Source organism: Equus asinus, chromosome 1 (assembly GCF_041296235.1).
Source record: "Equus asinus isolate D_3611 breed Donkey chromosome 1, EquAss-T2T_v2, whole genome shotgun sequence".
Classification (NCBI taxonomy): Eukaryota; Metazoa; Chordata; class Mammalia; order Perissodactyla; family Equidae; genus Equus; species Equus asinus.
The window spans coordinates 187,410,705-187,423,692 of NC_091790.1; the positions used below are offsets into that span (position 1 = coordinate 187,410,705).

Consider the following 12,988-nt stretch of genomic DNA (forward strand, 5'->3'; position numbering starts at 1 on the left):
AAAAAGAGGAAGATTGGCAACAGGTATTAGCTAAGGGTGAATCGTCCTCAGCAAAAAAAAAAAAAAATCAGAGTCATTAACATTTTCTTCTGTGAAAAGAGGATGCTAATCATGGTAAATGTAATCAATTAAGAAAGATTTGTGAGGACCTGCCAAGTTAAAGACATTCTAAGCCTTGGAAAGGATGGAAGTCGGGGCAAGGAAATAAAAGATAAAGCCTCAGGTATGTAAGTAAGGCATGAATTTCAATAATAGTATCAGGAAGTAAATGCTAACAACTAAGTAGATGGTATTACTAGTGTTGTTGAGAGAAAGGAGTGATATTTAAATTATTTTAGAACTGTGGGCTTTCTCTGTGAGGGATTGATAGGAACACTTTCACTGTTTTTAAGCATTGGAGGCCTGGACTATTTTGCAGTGACTAGTCTATACAATTAAATATTTAGTTTTCAAGATTCATCATAGTTCTACATCAAAATACTATGAAGTAACCAGCAAGTCTTTCTGAATTTAAAGACTATTGCCTAGTCATTCCTACCTTCATTATTAATCTAAATACTTGTAAGTTTTCTCAAAGATTCTGCTATGTTCTCTCATATTTATATCACAGGAATAGTACCACAGCTCATATGTATAGGTAACAGAACTAAAAGCCTAGAAATGTGTTAAAGTGTTGTTACACATTCTGGACGATGTGAAATGTATGTCTTGGAGTCCTAAAGTCCAAGAGTACAGAGAATAGTTAGAATTGGGACAAATGAAGGAGTGACCCATTCTACCGTCAGACAAGGAGTGAAGGAGGAGGGGGACTTAGGATCATACCTAATGGGCATAGCAGATTATCTGGGGCTAGAGAGATCTTCTGTACTCACAGTGCCCTAATTTTAATTTCAGAATTGGCTTAAGGAATTGTTTAAATTTACCTCCATAATTTCTCTCCATCTGGCTTCTAGTATATGAAATTCCTTTAATGGGGACAAAGTCTTTATTTCTTTCTTCCTTTTTTTTTTTTTTTTTTTTAGCTTGAATCCTAGTCATTTCTTTCTTTTATTAATTATAAACTTGTTGTTGGTGGTGGTGGTGAGGAAGATTGGCCCTGAGCTGACATCTGTGCCAATCTTCCTCTATTTTGTATGCAGGACAGGATGCCTCCATAATGTGGCTGATGAGTGGAGTAGGTCTTTGCCTGGGGTCTCAACCCATGAACCCAGGACACCAAAACAGAGCACGTGGAACTTTAACTGCTTGGCCATGTGGCTGGCCCCAATAAACTATTTTTTAGAGCAGTTTAGTTTCACAGCAAAATTGAGTGGAAAGTACAAAGAATTCTTATGTACTCCCTGTCCCCCAACAGACACAACCTCCCCTACTATTGACATCCTCACCACAATGAAGCCTTTCATTTGACACTTAAAGATGAAAAGGTAGCCATATAATTAATAGGACAGGAGTGAAAGCTGTCACTCACTCAGATTCAATCATAATTAGTCAACATGGGTAAATGACTAGCTTCTTTCTTTTGTTTTGTTAGATAGTGAGAATTGTAAGCACTCTGTGCTCCAGCTCTGTGGATTGGTTTTCAATGAGGCCCCTCCCCACCAGTGGTCTGTGATCTCTTGAGAGAGAGTATAGCAAAGCAATGAAGAGCAGAGGGTTCTGGGCCCAAATGCCTACATTTAAAATTTAGCTCCCCATTTACTAGCCTCGTAACCTCTGTGCCTCTGTTTCCCTATCTCTGAATGGGATAGAATGGGGACAGAAATAATGGTACCTACTTCATGAATTGTTGTGATAGTTAGGTGAGCTAAGCTATGAATAGTGTTTAGAAAACTGCCTGACATATAGTAAATGTTATGCCTTCCTCCTTCTCAAGCATTGTTATTATTGCTAGGACTGTCATGGGTGTACTGCATAACAGCGTTTCAGTCAGCGAGGGACCATGCATACAATGGTGATCCCATAAGATTAGTACAGTATAGCCTAGGTGTGTAGTAGGCTGTACCATCTAGGTTAGTGTTGGTACACACTATGATGTTTGCGCAATGACAAAATCCCCTAATGATGCATTTCTCAGCACTTATCCTTGCCATTAAGCGATGCGTGGATGTACTGTCAGAGTTTTCGTATGCATTCTATTTGTCTCTTTGTCTGGCTAAATCCTACTTGGCTTTCCAACTTAAATGTTTTTTTGTAAACATTGGCACCTGAGCTAACAACTGTTGCCAATCTTCTTTTTGTCTTTTCTGCTTTTTGTCCCCAAATCCCCCCAGTACATAGTTGTATATTTTAGTTGTGGTTCCTTCTAGTTGTGGCATGTGGGACACCTCCTCAACATGGCCTGATGAGCGGTGCCATGTCCTCGCCCAGGATCCCAACCAGCGAAACCCTGGGGTGCCGCAGCAGAGCGCGCGAACTTAACCACTCGGCCACGGGGCCGGCCCCTCCAACTTAAATTTAATTGCCACTTATTCTCATGAGCCCTCCCTGCTGGTCCCACCTCTCCCCAACCTACCATATGCACACTCTGGGGCTGCGGCCCCTGCTGTATGCTCACATCTTTAGAGTTCCCTTTCTGAGCATTTTCCACACTACGTTGTGGATTATGCTCACTTGTCTGAGTCTGCCACAAAACTAAAAGCTTCATGAAGGAAATACTATTTTATTTCCTGAGCTTAGCACAGTGCCTGGTACAGTAAATGTTCAGTAAATACTGGTGACAGAATGAATGAGGACAATTGAGGTCTAAAGTAGGATAGCTGAGCTTACCACTGAGAGGTACGATGGGCCCCCAAGGAGATGGGGCCCTGACAGCCATTATCAGCTTCATGGGTTCCCATTAGCTTTTAAGTTTAAGGAGAAGCAGAGGCTGTTCAGAGATCTGTTTTTGCTCTCTGCATTTATACATAACTTCATTAAGTAGAAATGCTGCCTTTGAGCTGTGTGGCCTAGGACAACACTGCTATATGAAATTGGAAAACATTTTAAAATCTAACTAAGTTACAGAGGAAGTTTATTCTATGAGGATGGTTAATTGAAGAATCATTATAATCTAACTAGGAACTTTCCCATCCTTCAAAAAGTTAATTGAAAAATGGAACTTTCAGACAATAGTCTATTGTACTTATGAGTATTCAGCAAAATAGGAGGATTTATCTCTGGTTACAAGGGGAGAAAGTAGTTAGCAAACATATCATGTTCATAATAATCATTAAAAAATAATTTAACTGAGCTGCCATGTCACATGCTAGATGAGAGAATAGGTCAGCTGATCATTTTTTTGTAAGAGTTTGATATTGTTTTATTCAGGAACAAAAGTTTCTCTGATGAATGCTTTTAATATTTCGACAGGAATAAAAGGAAAAAAATCACACCTGTTTTCCATTAAAAATGACCATCCTTTTTCAGTTATTCTATTAATCTGACTGGTCCAAGGACCACAGTGAGATCTGCATTTCAGCTTATCCTTGAAAAGGCATGATTGAATAGTTCAGTCAAATCATAGAGACTGGCAGAAGATTTTTGTCTCTTCTCTTAACGCCACACAGCAGGCTTCGCTTCCCAGTGGTTTGGTTCATGGGGTCAACTTTTCCTTCTGTTGCAGGGGAAATCCACCAGAAAGACCATCAAAGTAATATTAAAAAGCTCAAATTTTAGAACAGTTAAATTCCTGCTAACAAATTGCAGTTTATCATGCAATTAAAAATGTTATTCAACCTAACAACACACAAGGGGAAAAAAGAATGAAAAAATGTGATTTCTTTGGTATCATCAACCCATCTCAGTTGGCTCTAACTGTTAGGGTACAGATGGTTCATTATATAGTCTGCTGTTGGCAACTGGGCAAAAGGAGGTGGGGATGCTGTTTCAAAGTGTGCAAGATAACAGGTGGAAGTCTAACTTGTGTGTGTGTCTACGTTAATCATAGACTTCCTGTTGTTTTGAGCATCTCTCCTGCTTCATTGTACTGCTTAGATAGCCGTGCCATAGGTTAGAAAGATAGTAGTTTTAATGAATGTTTAGCTTGAATGTAGCTTCTCGGGTTTAATGTGTGATTCTTCAGGAGGATAAGATAACTGATGAACATGCTATCTCACGAGGGTTAAAAAAAAATCAAAATACTGCTCATGACCAAAATAAGCTCTTAGGTTAATCAGTCCCACTGTGTCTCGTTTTTCTCATTTGACAAATAGAGCTGTTATCAGTTCTGACTACTTTAGGGAGCTGTTTTGACTATAAAAGTAGATATTAAAACTCTGGAAAACTTCAAATATAGCTATAATTGATTTATATTAAAATGATTCTTTTGTGGAATTAGGAGAACTGTGTTCACTTCTTTATCTCTTGTTTTCTCCCCCCCTCCAGTCTCATGGTCCCACTGAGTTGGCTCTCCTCAAGGTCACCAGTGACCTCCATCTTGGCAGATTCGAAGATGTGACAGATTTGCTTTTCTGTGTTCCTCTCACTTGATCTTGCAGCAGCTCTTTCCCTTTTCTCCTCCTCACGTTCTTTCTGAGTCTTCTCAGGCGCAGTTGGCGTGTCTCATGGTTTGGTCCTGGGGTCTTTCCTGTGCTCACTGTGTAGACTCTCCCCAGGTCATCTCAGCCAAAACCAAGCTTTGCTTAGTGCCTGGGTGCAGATGACTTCCAGATCTGCTCTCCTTCCCAAATCTCTTTATTGTTTCCTGACCTCCTCCAGTATCTTGCCCCCCATCTTGTCATTCTTTATCACAACATGCCTTTTATTTTCCTCATAACACTTTTCTTAATATGTACATGTGTTGTTAACTCCTTAATTTTCTATGTTTCCCTCAAAATACCCAAAATGCAAGACTTATTCATTAGTGCATTCCAGTGCCTCAGACAATGCTTGACTTGAATTAGGCACTTAAAAAACACGTGATGGGGAAGACCTCTATCCTCACTATCTCCTTAGGTGCAGGTATAAGCCTTACTTATCTGAGTAATGTTAGTGAGAGTTAAGTAACATGTAGAGTAAGAGTCCTGTGCTTTGTCTTGGCTTATTTTTAAAGATAATAAAAGTACAAATGGCTAGAGTACATTAGCTGTCATTGATCCAAGTAGAAATGTATAGTCAGTTTTGATTACAGTTTTTTTTCTGTCTTGGAGCTACTCAGTACTTATGTTTGTACTCTAAAATATTACTTTTAGAGTGCCATTTTTATTCCCATTAGTTTAATGAGTGGCTTTCTATAGCCCTGACATTAAAATAGTCTGTAAAGCTCCAACCACTTGAGAATTGACTTCTCTAAGAGGATTTGCTTTACATAGTAAATATGGAAGTACTGGCATCAGGGAAAACTGGGCTTTTATACAGACCTGACCTGAATTTTCTGAGTTTTTCTCTCTGATGGGTTGTTGGTGACTGGGGTTGTGAATGCTTAATGATATTGTATGTAATTAATCTGTTTGGAGGTGCCTTGCCTTAAGGTAAGGCAATGTCTGATACAGATCAACTGTGAGTTGATTCTCCTTTTTACAAAAGGATTTATAATGGCATCTCTTAAACAGCAAGCTGTTCTGTAATGGAGCATTTAAAGCAAGATTTCATTTGTGCACATGTTTTCAGGATGTTTTGGCTAAAGTGAGGTACAACAATTTCACGCTCATACTCTCCACTTGTTCCACAGTCTTCAGTATAAGAAGCACTTGTAAAAGCTTTATATCCTGAAATTTGATTAAAAAATTCTTTGTAGTCCTTTAAATTTGCTTAATAACTTTGTTAGTAACTATGTAACAGTATGCTGGGGACATGAAAAAAAGTACATTTTTTTCTTCTTAAAATTGCGTATAATTATTTCAAAATAACCTTAATCTTTCATAGTTATCTCTTCTGTTTTAGATTATAAAATAGTGTATAAAAATTGATTCCCCTTCTTTTTGTATATTTCAATTCTTTTTTAAAAGACTGATCTTAACTTACTTACATGTAAGATTTGTCTTATAATGAAATTATAATGAAATTTTTATAAATGCTAATTTCTTTATCTGTTCCTAAGAAGTAGTGAGTAATAAATATACTTTCTTCAGGTCATGAACAGACTAATGCATTATTTCAAATCATTTAAGAAATAAAAATATTCCTTATGCCAAGACTGTTATTGAGTATACCACCTTTAGCCTTAATCTGTGCAATGTAGATATTTATTTTAAAATGTTCTTCGTTTGTGGGTTCAATTTATATAAAATGGATTTATTTTCTGACTAATTCTAGTTCATACAACATTCTCTCTACCCAGTGGACAAACCACTGGTAGCCAAGCCATGTGGAAGAGCCTGGAGGTCATGAGAAAATGATCTTGAGAGTGCAAAATAGCCATCACAAAGCCTTAGTAAAGCCTGAGAGCCTCGCTCTTGAGAAAGATCCTTCGTCATCACAGAAATCTGGTTGAGGGCATATAACTTTATTTTTAGAAAACTTCTTTTCTGCTCATTTATTCATTTATCCATACAGATGTGAGAAAAGAAGGAATGCTGTTGAATTCTCATTCATTGTATTGAGCTTTAAAAATGATACATATGCAGTTCTCTTTATGTATATTTATACTTCAATTAAGTTTTTTTAAACTAAGAATGAAAAAATAAAAACTCCTAACATGATGTAAAAGAAAATTTTAAAGTTACCTTCTCATATTTTTCATCATTTGGTTCACTTTAATTTTTTAATGTAAAAATAACAGCTTTGCTCATTTTCTTAGACTTTCTTTAGGAGATTAAGAAATTATATTTTTTGCAACTCTAGTAGTTTATATGATACAACGAATTCTGACTTGAGGTATTTTAGAAAATAGAAAAGACCACAAACATTTATGGTATACAGTGAAGGAGGTAATTATTAGAAACTGATGAGAATGCTACATAACAAGTTTTCACTGTCCCAGTAAGACACAATTCATGAGGAATTTTACATTTTCAAAGTGTAGGGTTGAGTTCTTTCAGGAATTGTAATAGTTAGAGATTACCTTATCTGAAGTGATTGATTATCAAAATTCAGAAGAAACTGATATAAACGTGCATGTAGTATAATGTCTAGAAAATAAAACAATAGATTTTAATGGTAGAAAGTGCTTTAGAACTCATAATCTCGTACTTTTCAAACTCATTTTTCAGACATAGAGCCCATCTTCTGTTTAAGGTTTATTTCACAGTTCAGTATAGAAAACATTAGTGTAGAGACGGTTTGACTAAGTGGGGTTGGGGGCTCAGAACCCCACCTGCTTAGACCCCTGCTCCATCGGCCCCTCTCCCCTCCCCTGTGGGGCACCTGAGGCACCGTTAGCAAACTAACGACTCCCGGAAGAAGATCCCTGTACAAAGGGAAATTTGATGTGGGAGAGAGATGACGCCACCAACGTGTAGAGATAGGAGAAACTAGTCAAGAATGGGTAAAGACAGTTGCTTATTCATAAAGAAAAAAAGACATTGGATTTGAACCTTACATCATTTAGGAAAATAAAAATTTGGTTGGTCGAGAACTCAAATGTGAGAGGCAAAACCTATTGATGAGGATGTTCATAGCAGCATTGTTTGAATAACAAAAACCTGGAAATAAATACCATAGACAGGAGAATGGATTTATAAATTGTGGTATAGCCATATAGTGGAATGTTATGTAGCAATGAAAATCAATGCACTATACTATGCATTAAGTTGATTGACTCTCAAAAGTAGTCACATAAGAATATATATATAGTCTAATTCCATCTTTATGAAGGTAAGGAACAGTCAGAATAGTATCTTCTTTAAGCATACATCCTTATGTGATGCAAATGTAAAGAAGGTAAGGTGGGGGCATAAATAAAAAACTCAGAAAAGAGATCGCCCTTGGAGAGGATGGAGAAGGATAAAATTAGAAGAGCACATGGGGCTTCAAGGATAATAGTGCTGTTCTATTTCTTAAGCTAAATGATGGAAATACTGTTGTTTATTATTTTTAAAACTGTACAGATGTCACATACTCTCATATATTATACATTTCCTAAAAAGTATAAATATAACAATTTTTAAAAAGCCCTCGTAAATCTCCAAAGACAAAATCATATGTGTAGTCTGATGCTCTCATTTAGAAGTCTAAACCAAATGGGGAGTTTTCTGTGAGAGCTAGATTGGTTCTTTGGCCTGCACCATTCCATTGAAACTCCTAGTCCATGCCGAAGCTGTAAATTGTTATTGAACCAGTACTGTACTTTAAGTTGTTCCTGAGAAGACAACTTCAGGGTCAGGGGGGCTCCTCCCCAACTTGCCTGTTCTCTCCTCTCTCTCATCCTCCGTTGGGGATGTCAGAACCCAGCATTAAGTCAAGTCAGCAGCTATTCTACTTTTGTTTCCTGTGTTTTCTAGGACTTTCTGTTTGCGTATTGAATCTGTATAGATTTGTTATATTTATTTGTACTGGACACTTCACTAGGCCTTTAGGATACTGTAGTAAGCAGAACCAAGTTTTGCCTTTGAAAGGCAAAAGAACAGAAAGGGGCCATGAATGTGTCACAGACAGTATTTGTTCTCCCTTTCCTCTATATTAATAGAGCCCTTGATTTTTAGTTGGACACATGGCTACCCAAAATACAAATATTTCTAAACTTTTTTTGCAGCCAGCCATGGACACATAATTTAATTCTAACCAACAGAATGTGAGTGACAGTGATGTGTATAACTTCAGGTCTTACATTTAAAAGGAAGGACTCTTCTTCTCTTCCAGCCCTGTGCATGTGTGAAGGTGTTCATACACATAATATGAATGAAATGTAGTGGTGAGCCGTCTTAGACCATGCAGGTGAGGCAGTATTGTAGGGCTGGAAGAGTAATGAGATAGAAGGAGCTGGGTTCTGATACTGTGAAGTGTCGCTCCTCTGATGACCAGAGCCACTGTACCATCCTCGACGAGAGAGGAATAAATTCTGTCTTTTGTCATTAGTATTTTGGTTCTTTGTTACTTGCAGCCTTACTTATATCCTAATTAATTCAACATGCGAATAAGTGATCACAGCTCTGTGATACCCATTATGATGGAGTTGTATATATATGTAACTGAGATGTGTATACAATTGCTGGGAAAGGCAGGGAAGCTTTCATAAGTACTTAAGGTTCAAGCTGCTTGTAAAAGATGAAGAGAATCTTTCCAGATAAAGAAAGAAGGGGTGGGCATTTCAGGCAGTGGCATGACAAGGATAAAGGTATGAAAGTGTGAGAGTATAGGCTTTTCTCATTTTATAACATGAATAGGATATAACTCTTTGTGTTAAATAAGGTAGGTAGTTTATGTATGCAGACCTCTACTGATTATAATTTGTTACTTTCAGGAACAAAAGATTGTTCCTGAAAAGACACCAAAATTGTGAATGGCTTTGGCCATTGTTCATCATAACAGTTACGAGATTAAGAATTGATAGAAGCCAGTGATGTACTGGTCATGATAGGAAAATAAAAGTGATTATTGGGACCGGCTCCGTGGCCGAGTGGTTAAGTTTGCGCGCTCCGCTGCGGCGGCCCAGGGTTTGGATCCTGGGCGAGGACATGGCACCACTCGTCAGGCCACGTTGAGGCAGCGTCCCACATCCCACAACTAGAAGGACATGCAACTAAGATATACAACCATGTACAAGGGCGGGGTTTGGGGAGATAAAGCAGAAAAAAAAAAAAAAGATTGGCAACAGTTGTTAGCCCAGGTGCCAATCTTTAAAAAAAAAAAAAGAAGTCATCCCCCCCCCCCCCAAAAGTCATTATTATAGTTGAGCAAAAGCTAAATGTAATCACAAACTGGATTGTCTGAGTGGTGTTCAAGTGGTATAGCCATGCCACTTATTATTTAAAATCCTATAGGAAACCTAACTTTGTTTTAAATGCAACTATTGTATTGTATCAGACTGTGCATGGTAGATTTGGCTGGAGATATTGGCAGGGGCTGGATCATGAAGGACCTAATTCTAACCTAATTCCTAACCTAATTCCAAAGTACCTTGTTCAGCTTGGACTGCAAATGGCAGCTTGGTTCTCTATGGAGATTGCAGAATTCTGTGTGCTCACATCTGATTTCCAGCTTGTAATTATGGTGTGGATGAAAATATACATCAAGTTACTTTTGGCTTCACCACAATTTTAAACTCCAAAAGCCCATATTACAGTAATATATGATAGTATGTGTGAATGCTACATGAATATTATAATAGTCATAATATAGGATGTTCATTCCTAGAATTGTGATGACATCTTCTGAATTGCAGCCAGTTCATTTGCATATTCATGCCCACTTAGCTCAAATAAGTCCCTGTTTGTTTGCACATTAATGTCTGATTTCAGCACCAGTTAACTAATTTACATATCCCTGTTCAGTTGGTTAGTGATGCTCGTATGTGGAATATTGGTGCGGCTGTTTGTGCTTTGAGTAGCTTGGGGAGCATCACGGTTTAGTGGAAGGAGTACCTATTATTCATCCTGCTTTTACTAGGCAAGTCTCTTTGCCTTTCTGTGCCCTGGATTACTCATCTGTGTAATGAAGTTAGCAACATTTACCCTGCCTGTTTCTTAGGGTTGTTGTAAGTATGAAATGACATATAGGAGGTGACAACATACAGTCAACATTTCTGTACCAACTGTGTTCTATGCCCCCCTTCTGGAACATCTGCATATGGGAGAATTCTAGGTGCCATTGAGGACAAGACATGCAAATAGAATTTTAATGAACGTTATAAGTACTTTGGGGACCATAGAGGAGAAAACACTTAACTTTCCCAGGGAGAACCATAGAAGGTGTTACAAAAGAGGAATCTTTCTACTGAAATTGGGAAGATGAGTTAACCAGACTGACCAGGGGAAGGGTGCTCACTGCAGGAAGGGAGATGTGAAACAACACGCAGATGTGTGAGCGCTTCATGGAGCTGTAGGCAGTTTGCTGTGGTTGAAGCACAGAGTGTATGAGGAAGATTTGACCTAGACAAGGGTGACAGGTGGGCAGATCTCAAGGGACCTGGTATAACAGCAAGAAGGCATGGTGTTTTTCATATGGGTGATAGGGAGTCGTCTAAGGGTTTAAAGCTCGCGAGTGGCGTAATCAAATATGCATTTTAGAGAAAGTATTCCCGTGTCTATGTGGAGGCTGAATTGAGTGCACTGAGGTTGGAGACAAGGAGGCAAGGTGTGTTGTTACTTCAGGTTAGAGTTTACAGAGTTTATAGAGTTTGTAGAAAACTATGCCAGCTTTTTAGAAGGGTAAGAGCAGTGAGGATGGAAAGGTGGGAGTAGAACCAAAAGCTAATTTTGAAGTAGAATCATTTAGACATGAAGACTCATTCTATGTGGAGTTTGAGCAAGAGATACGCATTTTGGCTGATTCCCAGTTTTCCAACCTGGTAACTTGGGTAGATAATGATATTATTTGTTAATATTGGGAAATATAGGAAGAGGAGTAGGTTTTATGGAGTGTTAGGTGGGGGTGAGGGTGGCTTTTTTGTAACATATATTTTTGTGGTTCTCTTTTAGTTTGTTTAGATCTATCTAATCTAATCTAACCATATCTAACCTAACTAATCTAATCTGTTATTAACTCCCTCACGTCTAAGGCATTCAGCAGTTTATGATTACCGTCACCATTCTCCTTCCTAAGTCCAGAGTATTGGAGTTAGGATTGTCTTCCCTCCCTCCTCCTCCTATTTTTAAACTCCATATACTGCTTTCTCCTTTCCAGGCTTTGGTTGGTCTGTTCCTTTTAGTGCCCATTTTAGTCTGAAGAATATGAGTCCGTTAGTTTTTATTCCTAGATCTACCCTGTCTTTTATTATTATTAAAATAAAGCTGCCATCTATCTTTCTTAATAACTCGCTCTGTGAGTTGGCAAGTCACTTAACCAGCTCTCTCAATTGTAAAGAGAAGTTAAATGATTTCTGTGACTTTCCTTCAGTCCAAAGCGCTAGGTTCGTGAGTCTCAGCCACTTGGTCACTATCTGTGTGTAGACATCTGAGTCTGAGGACTAGTTAGAGGTTCAGAGTGTGTCTCTGCAGTCAGATTACTACCTGGGTGACCTCAGACAAATGAACTCCTTCGTGTGTCAGTTTCATTTTCTATAAACCATGAATATGATATACGTATCTCATGAGACCATAGTGAGGAGGAAATGAGTTAACGCGTATAAAATGTTTAGAACTGTGTCTGGCATATATTAAGTACTGACTAGTTGTTAACTACTGTTAATTTATCTGTCACTCTCCAGCACCTAGTGTTATTTTTCATACATAGGAGACACTCAATAAATTTTTTTCAAGTGAATGAATGAATAAGTATGCTAGTGGACGAATAAATTCAAGTAGAATCCCCTAGAATGTCCTTAGAAACTCTTGTTTTTTTCTGTTTTCCTTTTTTAACCATGTCCTTAGAGTGTTGAGAAAACATGTTTACCTTAATGATCATCCCAATCTTGTAATGTTAAGTGGCATCCACTGTGACAGTCTGGGTGCACTTCCCAGATATCTCTAACCAAGAGGACAGCACTGGGTGACTCTTTAGAGATCTGCTGCTCCCACCTAGATCCACCCCAGAGATGAATATTCATGGCAATGATGAAAGTGGCCATTTCTCTTCAGAATTATTTTGATCTTCACTGTCACTAACTCTTCACTGTTTTACACAAATAATTTAGAATGATTAGTATATGGCAAAAAAGGAAGTTAAAATGGAAAAGACATTCCTCCTACTTATGAATTAACCACTTTACATCTGAGCATTTGACCATGTTTTGTGTACTCTGTTTTTTGCCACCTCTGGCCTCCAGTATGAAATCACTTCCTTGCTACTTGTGAAAACAAAAAATAAAGAAAGCAGTTAGACTCTAATTCACGATTTGCTAACAATTCTTAACCTAAAAAATCCTAGAGGTAGCAGAGATCGCAAATTAGTACCATAAAGGGAAATAAGTTGAAATGATCTTTTGAAAACAATGTAAAGTCTTAAAAACCATAAAAGATGTATGACTGAAACAGGT

At 38.0% G+C, this 12,988-nt stretch overlaps 1 protein-coding gene across 10 annotated transcripts in view; it reads left to right on the forward strand.

Annotated features, from left to right (window-relative positions):
- The window catches only part of EXOC4 (exocyst complex component 4), a 736,472-nt gene that overhangs the window by 202,341 nt on the left and 521,143 nt on the right, over positions 1-12,988 (forward strand). The gene's annotated exons all lie outside the window — the stretch shown is intronic.